The sequence below is a fragment of the Lissotriton helveticus genome, chromosome 5_1 (genome assembly GCF_964261635.1).
Source record: "Lissotriton helveticus chromosome 5_1, aLisHel1.1, whole genome shotgun sequence".
NCBI lineage: Eukaryota > Metazoa > Chordata > Amphibia > Caudata > Salamandridae > Lissotriton > Lissotriton helveticus.
The window spans coordinates 501912127-501926477 of record NC_136065.1 but is presented as its reverse complement, the minus strand read 5'-3'; the positions used below and the strand labels follow the sequence as shown (position 1 = coordinate 501926477).

Sequence of the window (14351 nt, the reverse complement as noted above, 5' to 3'; positions counted from 1 at the left end):
TGCATTATTATTTACAAAAAACATAAATATGTTACTGTGCAAATTTAGTTTAAAAAAAATACAACAAATGCACTCATTCTATGTTCTATAGCAAATTGATCAAAATGCCTAAATTATGTTACTGTGCAATACTTTTTTTTTTAAAGAAGCTATACCACATGCACTCATTCTATGTTCTGTTGCAAATTCATCTGTCTTATACCTTCAGAAACAATGGTAAAAAAATATCCTACGTTCATTAGAAGTGCTACTCCAGTAATAATACTCACAAGATAAAAATTGTGAATACGATACACCATTCATCCTACCACATTTTCACACATCCATACATCATTTATCTATGCAACATTTTATCCATCCATACATCCACGCTTTCTTCCATCCTTCTTCCATCCACACTTTCATCCTTCCATGCATCTATTCATCCACACTTTCAACAATGCATCCTGCATCCCTCCACCCTTTCATCCTTCCATCCATACATCCATCCTTTCAACATCCACATTTCAATCCATCCAACAATCAATAATCCACCCACATTTTCACACATCCATTCATCCATGCAACTTTTAATACATCAATCTTCATATTCTTCAGAAGGTACCTTATTAATGTTTTACAACAATACATGCACTCACATTCTAAGACCTTGACCTCCTTGTATATGGTGTTTCAGAAAATTTCTAAGCATCTGCCTGCGTCCATCTAAGAGTGGCTTCAATAAGATATATTGTACACCATTGTATAGTTACAAACAAATATATTCTTCATAATAAAAAGTTGAAAATAACTCTCCAAAGATTTATAGAACTCTAAGGGCTTACTATACATTGCCAAACAAGGGGACAGCTTTCTGTGTGTGAGCGGGGTGGCTCTAAGTGTGGAGGGGGCTTTGTAGGAGGTGACTCGCAGTTTATAGAAGAGGCTCACAGTCTGTGGAGGGAGCTCAAAGTGTGTGTGGGGGGGCTCACAGTGTGGTGGTGCTCGCAGTGTGTGTGGGAAGGGCGCAGTGTGGGTGTGTGTTGGGGGCTCTCTGTAGGTGTTTGTGGGTGTCATTTGCAAAAGATAAAGCTAGTGCCATTGCAAATAACAATGCCATTTAGTTATGTTAAAAAAAAAAGGTCAAGAGCTTTGCCAACAGCTCAAACTTTAACAAAGGCAAAACCATTGCATTGTAAATGCTTGTTACTTTGTTCTTGTCTGTTGGGTACATAATTTGATTGGTCGTTTCGACTCACTGCTAATTTTTGTTGGTGTCATAGGCCGTGAATAACCATGGTACACCTCCACTGGGGTATGGGTTTAGAGGAGCCTCAAATGCTCACACAGTGCCTGTTCAAGTACTGTGCACTACGTCGGGCCGCATCGAGGTGGTGACATGTCTTTATCAAGCATTACAGAATGATATAGGAACACCCCTTGTAGGTCTTAGAGAAAAGTTCAAATACCGTCTCTAGGAATGCGAGATTTAAATTAATTTCCTTTTTTTAACTTACAGAGGGCATATCTGGCTCCGGGGAAAGTAGCTTGGATTTATCAGGACTCAACCGTGAGGTGCCCTGGATGCAGTGATCAAGGTATGGAAATCATACAAATGGTGTGGGCATGTCTATCATTGGTGGGATGCTGGAGGAAGGTTGTGTCCTATATTAATAAGGTGACGCAGAGAACTAGTGAGTGTGCACCCGTGGTCAGTCTTTTAGGGGGATTTTCAAGACCTACTATGGGCAAAAACACAACAGGGTTTATTGACTTGGCCCTGTTACTTGACAGGAGATAACCATGAATTGGAAGGCGACTAGGCCCCCCTAGGGTAGTGAAATGGAAGGAGGAGTTGAGTCTGTGGGCGGGCAATGAAAGTGCAGTGTTGCATAGTGAAGTGAGGAGAGAATATGGCCTAACGGCTATGGCGGTCGACCTCGGTGCTGGGGAGCCGGGTTCGAGTCTCGGCAGGGACGCTCAACATCATGTGATTCTGGGCAAATCACTTAATCACACCATACCTAAGAAAATAAATGTGTATATCTGTAATGTAACTGGTGCTCATGTAAAGTGCTCTGATACCTTCGGGTCGAGTTCGCGATATATAAATCTTTAAAAAACACTGAAAACAATAGTAAAGGAAGAGAATCAATAGATAAGGTTGGAGCATGGGATCATTTATTAGATTGCCTAAAAAATCCTGATATGGTTGAAGAATCCGGGGAAGCCAGCGCGTAGAAGCAGTACAAATATCCTCTGAAATGGAAGGGTATAGAGTTGCAGATTTGAAATGTACTTTGTGAGCCAGCATGTGTAGTGAGTGTGGAGGCTACAATGGAAATGTAGTGATACATGATGTGATGGGAACTGGACTTTGGGGGGAGGTAGTGGGTTAATTCTTGCAATGTTTTGTTTATCTTACTATAAATGCCAATAAAAATATAACCACAAAAAAGGGTGGAGTAAGAGGGGCTTACAGTGAGGGGGTGTAGAGAGGAGAGGCATGGAGTGACGTGACGTGTTGTGGAGTGCCTTAGAGTGAAGGGGTGTAAAATTGAGTGGAGTATCGTATTGTAGAATGTTGTGGCATGGTGTAGAGTAGAAGGGCACAGAATGGAGTAGAGTGGAATGATGTAGAGTGTTGTTGAGTGGAGCAGTGTAAATTGGAGTGGCGTAGTGTTCAGTATGCATGGTGTGGTAGGGCACTGCATTACAGACAACACACCTCCAATTGAAATGACCATTACGTTTGCACATACATAGAGTTTTACTGCGCACAAACGAGAATGTGTGGCAATGTCATAACAATTTATTTATGTTTTGATCGTATTAAAAAATATTTGTTTCTAACACATCTCAGAATTACAAAAAATTTGCTTGATTTCTACTTTCCTAATTTTGATGTAGTCTTTGTTGTGTGCTAAAAAAAGAACATCATACAGCTTGAATCACACCTTGGTAATCAGCAGGATAGATTGTCACATAAATGTTTTCACTCTTAAGTCAGGGAAAGAAAAGTAAACACCAGACTGCCTGAAATATAGAGCCTGACATATGACCTCTGTCTTTGAATGCACAGCAAATGTGACAAAATAAGAAAAGAATTGAAAGGCCTGTTTAGAGAAAGCAAGTACTCGGACGTATACAGTAAATAAGGTTTGCTCACGGGAAGGAGGAACTCAAGCTACAGTGTGGCCTACACCTCAAGTTGGACTGTCCTAAGGGAGTTCTTAGAAATTCTTTTTTTCTGTATAGCTATCTGGGAACCAATTGATGCTGTTAAAAATACCTTCGAGTAAACCACAAAGTATCCTTTATTAGGTGGTACTCTAGGTATACATAAAATTACTATCAAATATGAAGATTTTTACTTTACCTAGTGCCTAGAGTCACTTTGCCTCATGGTTTGTTCTCGCTGGACATCTCCTATTGTCACACTGAGGGATATGTAAATTACATATACTCCATTAAAAACCTATATATATATATAACTAGGCTGTAAAGGGCAGTATCAAGGTATTATTTGCCCTTTCTATATTTCTGGATCGTGAATGCCCTTTTCATAAAAGCTTCCCGGCCCCCTCCCTTAGAGGCCACCCCACCAGGGCCAGAACTCAGAGCCTCTGGAAGCCATGCATGGCTGCTGGAGCATCAACACACCCTTACACCAAGGATGGGGCGCACATTGATACCAACATCCCCAGCTCAACCAATGGAGGGGAAGTGTACAGCGGCATTGACCGACTACTCTCAGGTAAAAGGCTGGAAAAAGCGTGTCAAACCACTCACAGGTGAGCCTTGACACACCCTTCATTGCGACGGCTTTACAACTCATTAAAAACACAGACACTTGCAGCATACCGTTCTGTCAGACGGCTGTTTGACGGGGAAGGTAGGAATGCTATGAGCGCTTCTCCTTGACGAAGTAAGTAATTTGGAGCTTTCTACCCAGTACCATGGACTGGAAACTCTAAGGTCGTTTTAACAACATCAACTAGATCCCAGATAACTCTCCAGAAAAAAAATATTTCTAAGAACTCCCTCAAGACACTCCAACTTGAGGTTGAGTCTGCCCTGCCAGTACCATCTAACGAGGGTGGGACAAGGTTGCCTATGATAAAGCTTGTCATATTATGTGAGCGAGTCCACCTCGACCAATTCTTGGAGTTGCCAGGATTTAGAGTAGGAAAGTAGTACTAGGGAGATAGAATCTTCAGAGAAGCAGTTAAAAAATATTTAAATGCTCCCGGTTACCATGTCACGGTGTTTTGGATGTTGTACTAGAGGCAGACGTGGGACCTAACCCATCCTCCTTTTCTCCTTTGGTTTTATTGAGAGGAACTCAAGCTAGACAGCCGAAGACAAATAAAGCCAGCAAACAGAAAGTAAGCAAATGTATTTTGTGTACTGATGGTGGTGTGGAGCTGCTGTTCAGAAATAAGTAAAAGTATTTAAAGCCTAATAGTCACCTGGGAGCCTCAAAAAGAATTTAAACTTTTGGACGTGAAAACTCGAAATGTTTGTGTTTTGTGGCTGCAAGCTCTTGTAACCTGGGAAATAATTACTATAAATGAGAACATACAAATTCAGGGAACCTTTTTGGTTAGGATGTATCCCCTATTTATGCGTTCATGGTACCTGTGATTCAAGGTGAGGACCAGTGTTCAGCTAAGGAGTCAAAAATTTGCTAGCATTCGCGCCAAGAATTTTCAATTCTATTAAGGACACGGAGGCGAGGATTATGCTTCTCTTGTCTTTACTGCAAAACCCAGCAGCCAATGAAAATGCATATTTTCATAATAAACATTATAAACAAACTACATAGCCACGCCTCCATAGTCCATAAGAACCCTCTGCGCGGTCCCATCATCCTCTTTCTTTGTAGAGAACGCAAGTCCCAAAGATAACATGAATAAGTCCATAACTCCTCCAACGTGGAAGAACAAACATTCTTCAGGCATAGACTAGTACCATCCATCTTCTCTTAGTCAGACTTCTTGTCTGAACCTGAAACAAATTAAATAAAACAACCGTAATCCCAGTATAAACCAGCTTGTCATAACAGTAAACATGAGCGGGTAAGCTTTTTTACAGTTAACAAAGCCGGGTGGGATAATCCTCGCCTCCGTGTCCTTAATAGAATTGAAAATTCTTGGCGCGAATGCTAGCAAATTTTTGATTCTATTACAGGACCGGAGGCTTCAGATTATGCTAGTTTAACACTGTCCAAATACCACAGAAGTAATATCTCCCACCGGCTTATAATAAAACGTTTTAAAAGTTGACTCAGAGGACCAATCTGCACAACGCATAATGTCCTGAATGGTAGAACCCAACATATATGATTTCGAGGCCATAGCGCCTCTAACAGAATGTGCACCAAAAATCTGTAGATCAACACCAGCTTCCTGCATTATGAATCTGAGCCATCTAGCAATGGTGGCAGCCGCCACAGGTCTGTACGGTTTTTGCAATGCAATCAATAATTGGGAGCAATTTTGTGGTCTCAATGCCTTTGTACTCTCTTCATATGCCTTTAAACAATTCACCACACATAGTTTGTCATTATCTGGAAAAGCATTATAGTCAATCTGATGAGACATTGTCTTGGTACGTCGTGTAATAGTGAAAGAAACCCCTTCCGGGGTAAACACTCTACCTGTAACGTCGAGTGCTCTCACGTCCGAGGAACGCCTGCACGCTGACAGACACAACAACATAGCCAATTTTGCCGAAAGATGTTTCCTGGAAAGTACATTATTGTTCGGCCAATTATTGAACAAGGAAAGAACTAAGGACACGTCCCAAAGACCCGAATACTTGGGTTTAGGAGGATTAGCAACCCTAATTCCTTTTAACAGTTTGCACACTAACGGATGCATGCCCACTGGTTTACCATCTACCAGCGCATGTCCGTCCGAAATGGCCGATCGGAAATTGTTGACTGAACGATAAGCCAGTCCTTCTGCCGCTTTATCCGACAGGAAGTTTAACACCTGGGAAAGCTCAGACCCCACGGGACCCAAGTGTCTTTCCACACACCAATCCATCCAGTTCTTCCAGGCTGAGGAATAACGCTTCCTGGTGGAAGGAGCCCAGGCTTGCTTGAGGAATTCTGAAGCCTTGTCCGAAACTCCTGGCATGTGCCATTGTTCCCTGAAAGAGTGAGTCGTCCCTCTAGTACCATCGGAGGGCGCTCCTGATGAGGGCCCAGCAATAACGAGGTCGACTCGGGAAGCAACCTGGGGAGATCGCAGCTCCACTGAAGTAACATTGGAAACCACGGTTGGGATATCCACCATGGCGTCACCAGGACAATCTCCGCCTGCTGTCTGATCACCTGTGATATTACTCTGGGGATCAGTAAAAACGGGGGAAACTCATAATGAACTGCGCCCGACCACTCCTGTAGGAAGGCATCGGTCGCCTGAGCCATTGGATCCGGCCTCCAGCTGAAGAACCGGGGTAGCTGACAAGTGAGTCTGGAGGCGAAGAGATCCATCCGAAACGGACCCCATATCCGCTGAAGCCCTTGAAATATCTCCGGCAGCAACATCCAGTCGCTGAGGTGTCTGGAATTCCAATCCGCCACCTGATTGGACTGGCCCGGGATGTACTCCGCAATCACCGAGATCTGATGCTTGAGGCAGTAGTGCCAAAAGTCTTTGGCTATCTCGACAAAAAGAGATGATCTCGTTCCGCCCAACTTGTTGATATACCTCACTGCGAACACATTGTCCATGCGCAGGAGGATGCAACATGAGGTCTGCTTCGGGGACAACGTTCGGATGGCGAACGACCCTGCGAGCAACTCTAAGCAATTTATGTGGAGAGACAATTCCTGCGGAGACCATCTTCCGCCTGTAGAGATGTTGCCGCAGCGCGCGCTCCAGTGGCTGGCGTCGGATTCTATTACCACCTCTGGTTGGGAACCGAAGATTGCCTTGCCATTCCAGGCATTAATGTGACTTAGCCACCACTGTAGCTCCGTCCTCACCTCATGCGATAGAGGGATGACATCTGCGTACGACAAACCTTTCTGAATGTACCTGATCTTCAAGCGCTGGAGGGCCCTGTAATGGAGGGGGCCCGGAAATATGGCCTGAATCGATGAGGCCAAGATCCCTATTACTCTGGCAATGGCCCGGAGCGATACCGTCTGTTTGCCCATGAGGAACAGAATCTCTTTCTTCAAATCTCTCAATTTCGCCTTGGGAAGACACAACTGAGCTGACCTGGAGTCTATTGTGAACCCGAGGAAGTCTATGACCTGCGTTGGGTGAATCACTGACTTTGCCAGGTTGATCACAAACCCTAAGCTCTGGAGCAGCGTAGTCGTGAGGTGCAGATGCTGTAGGAGGGTGACCTGGTCCTGTGCCATGATCAGAATATCTTCCAAGTATATTATCAGTCTCACCCCTCGCTCTCGAAGGTGAGCGACTACTGGTTTCATCACCTTGGTGAAACACCAAGGAGCTGACGAAAGCCCGAAAGGCAGGGCCAAATATTCGTACCATCGGTCGTCCCACCTGAACTGGAGGAAGCGACAATGCGGTTTGAAAATTGGAACGGATAGGTAGGCGTCCTTCAGGTCCAACCTGACCATCCAGTCGTCTCTCTGAAGTAAATCTGCTAAGAGATGAATCCCTTCCATCTTGAAATGATTGTAATTGAGAAATTGATTGAACTCTTTGAGGTTTAGAACAAGCCTGTTCCCACCCCCCTTCTTTTGTACAAGAAAAATGTTGCTGCAGAAGCTGTGAGGACACCTGTCGCACTGTGCTATCGCGCGTTTCTGCAGCAACCCTGCAATTTCTTCGTCTATAAACGTGCGATCTTGAAGGGAAAAATGGAAACTCGTGGGGGGAGCGGTTTAAAAAGGAAGAGAATAGAACTCTAAGCGAAAACCCATGACTGTTTGCAACACCCACGCGTCCTGCGTCAACAGCTGCCACTGTGGTAGACAGTGCTGAGTTCGACCCCCCAAAGGAAGATGAGAATGATCGAAGACACTCACCTGTGGACTGCTGGGCCTTAAAATGTGCCCTGTTGTTTCCGGACTGGAATCTTCTCTTGGTGAATCCTCGACGCGAGGGATAAAAGGTACCTCCACGAGTGGAGTCCCAGTCCCCTCGGCCCCGACCAAAGTTGCCTCTCTGGGAGCCTTGTTGGAAACCTCGGCCTGACGAGCGGCCCCTACCTCGTCCGGCCCGATTAAAAACACCCTGGTTGAAGACCCTCTTTATTCCAGTTTGTGCCTTGTCCAATGATGTAAACGTGCCCACATATTTTGAGAAGTCTTTTACAAAACGCTCCCCAAAGAGCTGTCCGTTAGCCAAGGGCCCAGGTTCTGCATCCGCTAGCTCAATGAGGTTACTGTCCATCCTCATGAGTAAAGATTTCCTGCGCTCTGCGGAAATCGCACAATTGGCGTTGCCAATGAGGCAAATGGTCCAGCCCGCTAGGATGTCCAGGACTATTGAAGCATTGCCCTCTTTGGCTGCCAGTGCCATCTCTAAGATCTTTGCCAAAGGGCCGACCACATCCAGCGTCTTATCTTGGCAGCCGCGCCAAGCGCGGTCAAGGCCCCGTTTAGGATCTTTTGAGAATTTCTTCAGGAAAGTTAACAGGCTTGCGTCTATGTCAGGCGTCTCGGCCACCTTGTCCGGCAGATCGGGACGTGGACATTCGGAACGCAGTCGATTGCGCACCTCCCGAGAAAATGCTTTGCGCAGATTCTCATGCAAGTAATCAGCAACCGCCAAAGGCGGTGTCTAGTCAGAAGATCGTGGGTGCATGATGTCAGAAGGATCGAAAGTAAAGGGAGTTGAGGGGGCCGCCGCGGCCAAGGGAGGTGCCGTCTTCGCCTTCTTTGGAGGGGGAGGTTCCTCCGAGGTGTCGGTATCAGTACCTGTGTCTGTACCCGTGGTGGTGGTATCCGTGTCGGTATAAGCCGTCAGTTTAGCCTTGGCCTTACCCTTCATGTAAGAGTGGTCACCAGTGGCGGCTGGTGACATTTGAAAGTGGTGAGGCTGGGAAGTGTGTAGGGTGTAGCATCGGGGTTCACTTTAACGGGATACATAATTTTTGGGAGGCCGGTCACCATTTCCCATGAAAAAATTTTTTTAACAAACAATGAGATAAAATGATGCATTTTCCAGCAAACTTTAAAATAAAAGGAACAAAAAGCAATAGCACCTTGGATATTTCCTGGCTTTGTATGTAAGCCAGACTTTCTTCTTAAGGAATGTGTGCAGCGGGCAAGACGTTTCGTGATAGGTTTCTCAGTGGGAGATACCTCAAACTTGGATGCCAGTTACCCCACCTGTTTCAAGGATCTGACTGACCAATGGGTAGTAGACAGTGATTCATTGTGAGGGATGAGCATCTTATTTAACTAAACAGCAAAATGTGGTCCAAGAGTCACCCCCTCCAGAGTAATTGCATTCTTGGGTTGATGCTGCAAACAATCCTAGCATCCCTAATTGCCCCTCTTCTGGATCCAGCCTTGCCCCCACAAAGCTGAAAAGAAATATTTCATGCACCAAGCCAAGTCATTTACTGCTGAGGCAAAGTCTGGGCTCTGCTTTATGTGCACAGCAACATGCTTTAAGTGATACCAGAACCCTCTACACAAAGGCCACACAGCACTTGTTGTGCACTTCTGTCTGTTCATACGTTAACTTGATCAACATTGACCAAATATAAATATACAAAAATCGATGTTGGCAAGATTACATGAAGATCACACACTCTTCATAGTCATTCATTGGATTGGATGATTTCACCCAAAAAAGCAGCTGTTTAACAAGTTTTCCAAAATGAACAGACTTGAATTTTTAATTAAACAGACAGAATACGGTTTCAAGCAATGCTGTCAAATCACAGAAAGTTAAAACATCTCTCAAAGATGTTCAATCTTTTGATGAACAAAGATTTTCAAACAAAGTAAAGCAGTTTCCAGTACATCGTTGACAGATCTTTTAAAAACATCATGCAGGCCATGGCTGAACTTGAAGAAGTTCAGAAAAGTGCAACAAAATATGTATGATCAGGAACACATTAGAAGTAAAATCTAATTAACAAATGCTGAGGCCAGGACTGCAGACTGGCACACGTAATCATTGCTGCTGATTTATGACCACTAACAAGTGTTATCTTCCTCCCCCACCCCCCTTCCGCACAGCACGAGCTCAATTTCTTCCACAGACCTGGAGCAAGTTAAGGTCTGGTTTATGTACCTAGCAACAGCATAATGCTGGCAGTTACACCAATACACTCCAGAGTCCACACAAAAGCCGCAGGGCACTCCTGCACTTTTTTCAGTCTGTTTATGTCACTAACATGATTAACAGTGACAGTGCCCAAGCACAAATAAACGAAAATTGATGTGCCCAGATTTTACAAACATCACACACTCACAACACATTCATTGGATTCGATGTTTTCTTGCCTAATTAGTTTTCCAAAAATTATTTTAAAAAAGATGATCATGCTTTTACTCATTAATGCAAAGATATTTTGTATTATAAAAGAAAGCCAGTGCCAGCAGCAGCAATTTATAGAGCACAACTATTTAGCCACATGAACATTAAACATTTTGAGAAAGTCGACAATTTGCTTTACTTCCTCTTGTATGCTGTGGGGAGACTTCCCATTGGAACGCGCTATCACTATGGCTGTTTTATGGCCCAGTGATAAACTCTGATATCTGCCCTGTGATACCCCTCGCCTCCCCTTCTCCCCCAAGCAGATGAGTCAGTACTTCATACAACAGTGCTGAAAACTTTAAAAATAAGAACTAAATTCGCTGCTGCTGGTGGTACTGCTGAGGCTGAGTCCGGAGTTTGATTTAACACTACGGTGTTACTGTCAGAGCATTATGCTTTGTTACTTGACTGTGATAATGTGATTATGTATTTTATTTGCAAATGCGTTAACAACTTAGCTTTTTTTATGCACCTACCTTCACTTGGTGCCTGGCCCAGGCCCACTGACCGATTTGGGGCTGCAGCGAACCGTCTAACCTGCCTCTAGGTAATGCTGACTCACACCAGCAGTGCCTAAACTCCTGACTGCCATAGCCAGTTAAGCACAGACACTGGAGCTGCAGATGGCGTTCACACCGTCCTGCAATTAACAGGAGCGCGGGAAGAAGACACCTTGAGTCTGCGCAGTGTGTCTTCAGAAATACTGATGACAAACCTGCGCAGACTCGAATTCTTTGCTTTCGGCCTGCCTGCAGCCTCGATCCCACTTTCCCAACTCGTCACAGGGAGGGAACCACCCCCCTGTGACGAGTTGGGAAAGGGTGGGAGTGACCAGCCTCTCCATTCCTTGACTGACGTGAAGCCCCTGGTGCTACAGGGCTTCAACCTGAAGCGCCCGGGGCAAACTTTACCCACACGTCATCAGGGGGTGGAGACTGGTCCTCGAGGCTATGTCTTTGCCGAGCTGATGACCTCACAGACCTCAGGTCGGTGAGCTCGTCAGCCCGGCAAATATTTTAGACTCAGCAGGGCTCGCCCACAGGCAGCATTAGGGAATGCCCCGGGTCAGCGTAAGCAACACTTGCTGTGACGGAAGACTTATCAGGGCCACAGCAATAAAAACAAAAGGTATGGGTAAATTTTTCAAAATAAAAAAATGGAAAAGTGTAAAGAAAACCTTTATCTAATGGTTGACCCTGGAGGTGAAAGTAACGGGGGCAGAGCCCCGACGCCCTAACGCAAAAACCGCCACTGGTGGTCACGTGCCCCACTAGCGGGCAGTGTGGATAACGCTTAGGCGTGAGGCCACTGTTTGGTATTAGCCGGAGCTTGATTAGAGGTTGAAGCCTCTGACTTACGCTTTTGGGGTCGTTTGCCATAACCATGGCGCTTAGCGAAACCTTCTAACTGCTTCCTAATAGGCCGCAAGGCAGTTGCCAGTGCTTGCTGGACGGTCTGGGGGACCGTGGTCTCCATTGCTCTGCTGACGGAGGACTGGACAGAGGCGTCCAGTGCCTCCACTAGATTATCCTCTAGAACAGCCTCCTGCTGTCCGTCATAAGCCTCCTCCTCCTCTTCATTCTCATCAGGGTATTTAACCCACTCATCCATATTAGAAGTGGACTGAATATATGTAGTATAGAACCAAGGAATGCTGTTACAGCAATACCTGAGCCACCAGGAGGGGCAACCCACAAGCACACTAATGAAATTTAGTAAAGTTCTTAAAATACCCCCTCAGCAAAGCTGTAATCGTGAGGCTAGAGACCTGGGCAAAATGAAAATATAACGAGCGTGTGCGCACTCAACTGCCCGATATTTATACAACCTTTCACAGGCGGATTTAAACAAGGCGGCAAACCGAGTGTAAGAAATGCCGGGGAATCGCGCTGAGGCGCGCCGCCCAAACGCGCCCAAAACCAGCCCAAAAGGAGCCCAATTGAGCGCGTTTGAGGCGCGCGCATCAGCCGAGAGCCACCCGGCGGAAGCGTGAAGCTGAGAGCGATGAGGGAAGCCCAGACGCTGATGCCGGTAACAAAGAAGGCCCCGTGAAGTAAGTATGCGGCCGCCGCCCTGTCCAGTCAAGGACCGTATGTCAGACACGCTATGACGCGTCGCGTCGAAAAAGCGGGAACTCCGCTGTTATGGGGCCACACCACCAGCGTAAAACAGGCTTGTAAACTTCAATAAATCGGAGCGCTCGCTCCTAACACTGAAAACACGGGGAAAAAACCCCAAAAGGCCATTCAAAGCACTCAATGCCACATAAATCACTTATTAACAACGTCAATAGTAAAAAACACAGAAAAAAAATCCCCCATGCAAAGCAGAGTGAGGGAACATAAAATGGAACACTTAACTCTTGCTGTGAGCAGCAAAGAAAGAGGATGATGGGACCACGTAGAGGGTTCTTATGGACTATGGAGGCGTGGCTATGTGTGTGCATCATGGGGAATGTAGTTTGTTTATAATGTTTATTATGAAAATATGCATTTTCATTGGCTGCTGTGTTTTGCAGTAAAGACAAGAGAAGCATAATCTGAAGCCTCCGGTCCTGTAATAGAATTGTTCCTACATCTGGCCTGTCTTTGTGTGAAGACATGAACAAGGAAACGTTAGCACAGTTTTTGAAGGTGTGCTTACAGAATAAGCAGAGTATTTTGATATAGGCCGTGGCTCTTAGGCAGGTACCTCTCCTCATGCAATCGATTTTTTTCTGTTGCAAAATTCACTTAACAATTATTTAAGTGTGCACTGCTCGGTTTCAGATGAATCTATAAAGTGCACAACTATCATGGATAATCTAACCTGTTTACTTTCAAGGGCCACATTGTATTGTAAATACATTTATTTATAAAGTTTTATATAGTGCGAATATAGAGCTTACTACCCCTGACGAGGCGTCAAATCTCTTTTTCGGCGAGTAGCGTGGTACTCCGGAGCCCATAAAGGATTAGTGGTGAATTATTATAGTGAAATATTAAAGTAATTTGAGTGGTGGATATGTTAGTCAGTTTTTTGGATTGCGAAGGATAGAAGAGGGAAAAAGGTTTGCATTTAAATAGCGCCTGATGGGGGGTTGAAGCGCTTTTTCGGCGAGTAGCACGCTACTTCGGAACCCATAAAGTATTAGTGGTGAATTAGTATAGTGAAATATGAAAATAATTTGAGTGGTGGATACGTTAGTTATTTGGATTGAGAAGGATATATATATATACTAGCAGCCCGTGCCGACGTTGTCCGGGTATGAATTGCTGCCGGCCAGTAGTATATTGTTTTGTAGGATTTCGTTTTGATAGCATTTCTTATCTGTGACAGGCCTGTGAAAAGCTCCAATTCACAGTGCACTGCTGATGCACTTAAGAGTGCGCGTTCAGTAGTGTGTGAACTCGAGTTTCCCTACTTTATTTTTCCTTGCAATATTATATAGCGCCAACTCGACAACATGGCAAGAGCACAATTTACATTACAGAAGAACACATTCATTTGTGGTAGGCACGGGGAGACAAAGCGATTTGCCTGGAATCACAGGATGTTGAGCTGATTCCGAGATTCTAACGTAGCTCCCCAGCTCTAAAGTTCGCAATTCTAGAACTTGTGGCGGGAGGTGTGTCTAAAAGTGTATGTCGGTGCTGGCCATCAATGAGAGAGACCTGTGCATTTTTCAAATGGGTGGTGAAAAAATATGAGTATGTTGCTGGAGATGTGGGCCGCCGTGCCACCAATGTACTTACCAAGGGAGGGTAAACACCCATTATTCCGCAGCTTTCTTTCCGCATACCATCACCCCGCATACTTTTATTACAAAAGTACCATGACTCCGCAATGCCATTATAACGCATGGCATTACATTTTATATGCTTTTACCACGCATACATT

The 14351-nt window shown here is 45.0% G+C and overlaps 1 protein-coding gene across 6 annotated transcripts in view; it reads left to right on the top strand.

Annotated features, from left to right (window-relative positions):
- Window positions 1–14351, top strand: part of LOC144754696 (putative oxidoreductase YteT) — a 1220731-nt gene that overhangs the window by 110996 nt on the left and 1095384 nt on the right. For 4 of the 6 annotated variants that reach the window (XM_078642823.1, XM_078642828.1, XM_078642824.1 and 1 more), the window contains one exon: window positions 1499–1577. The exons of the other annotated variants lie outside the window; for them this stretch is intronic. The gene's annotated coding sequence lies outside the window, so the exon portion shown is untranslated. The remainder of the gene's footprint in view (window positions 1–1498; window positions 1578–14351) is intronic. 6 annotated transcript variants of the gene reach the window in all.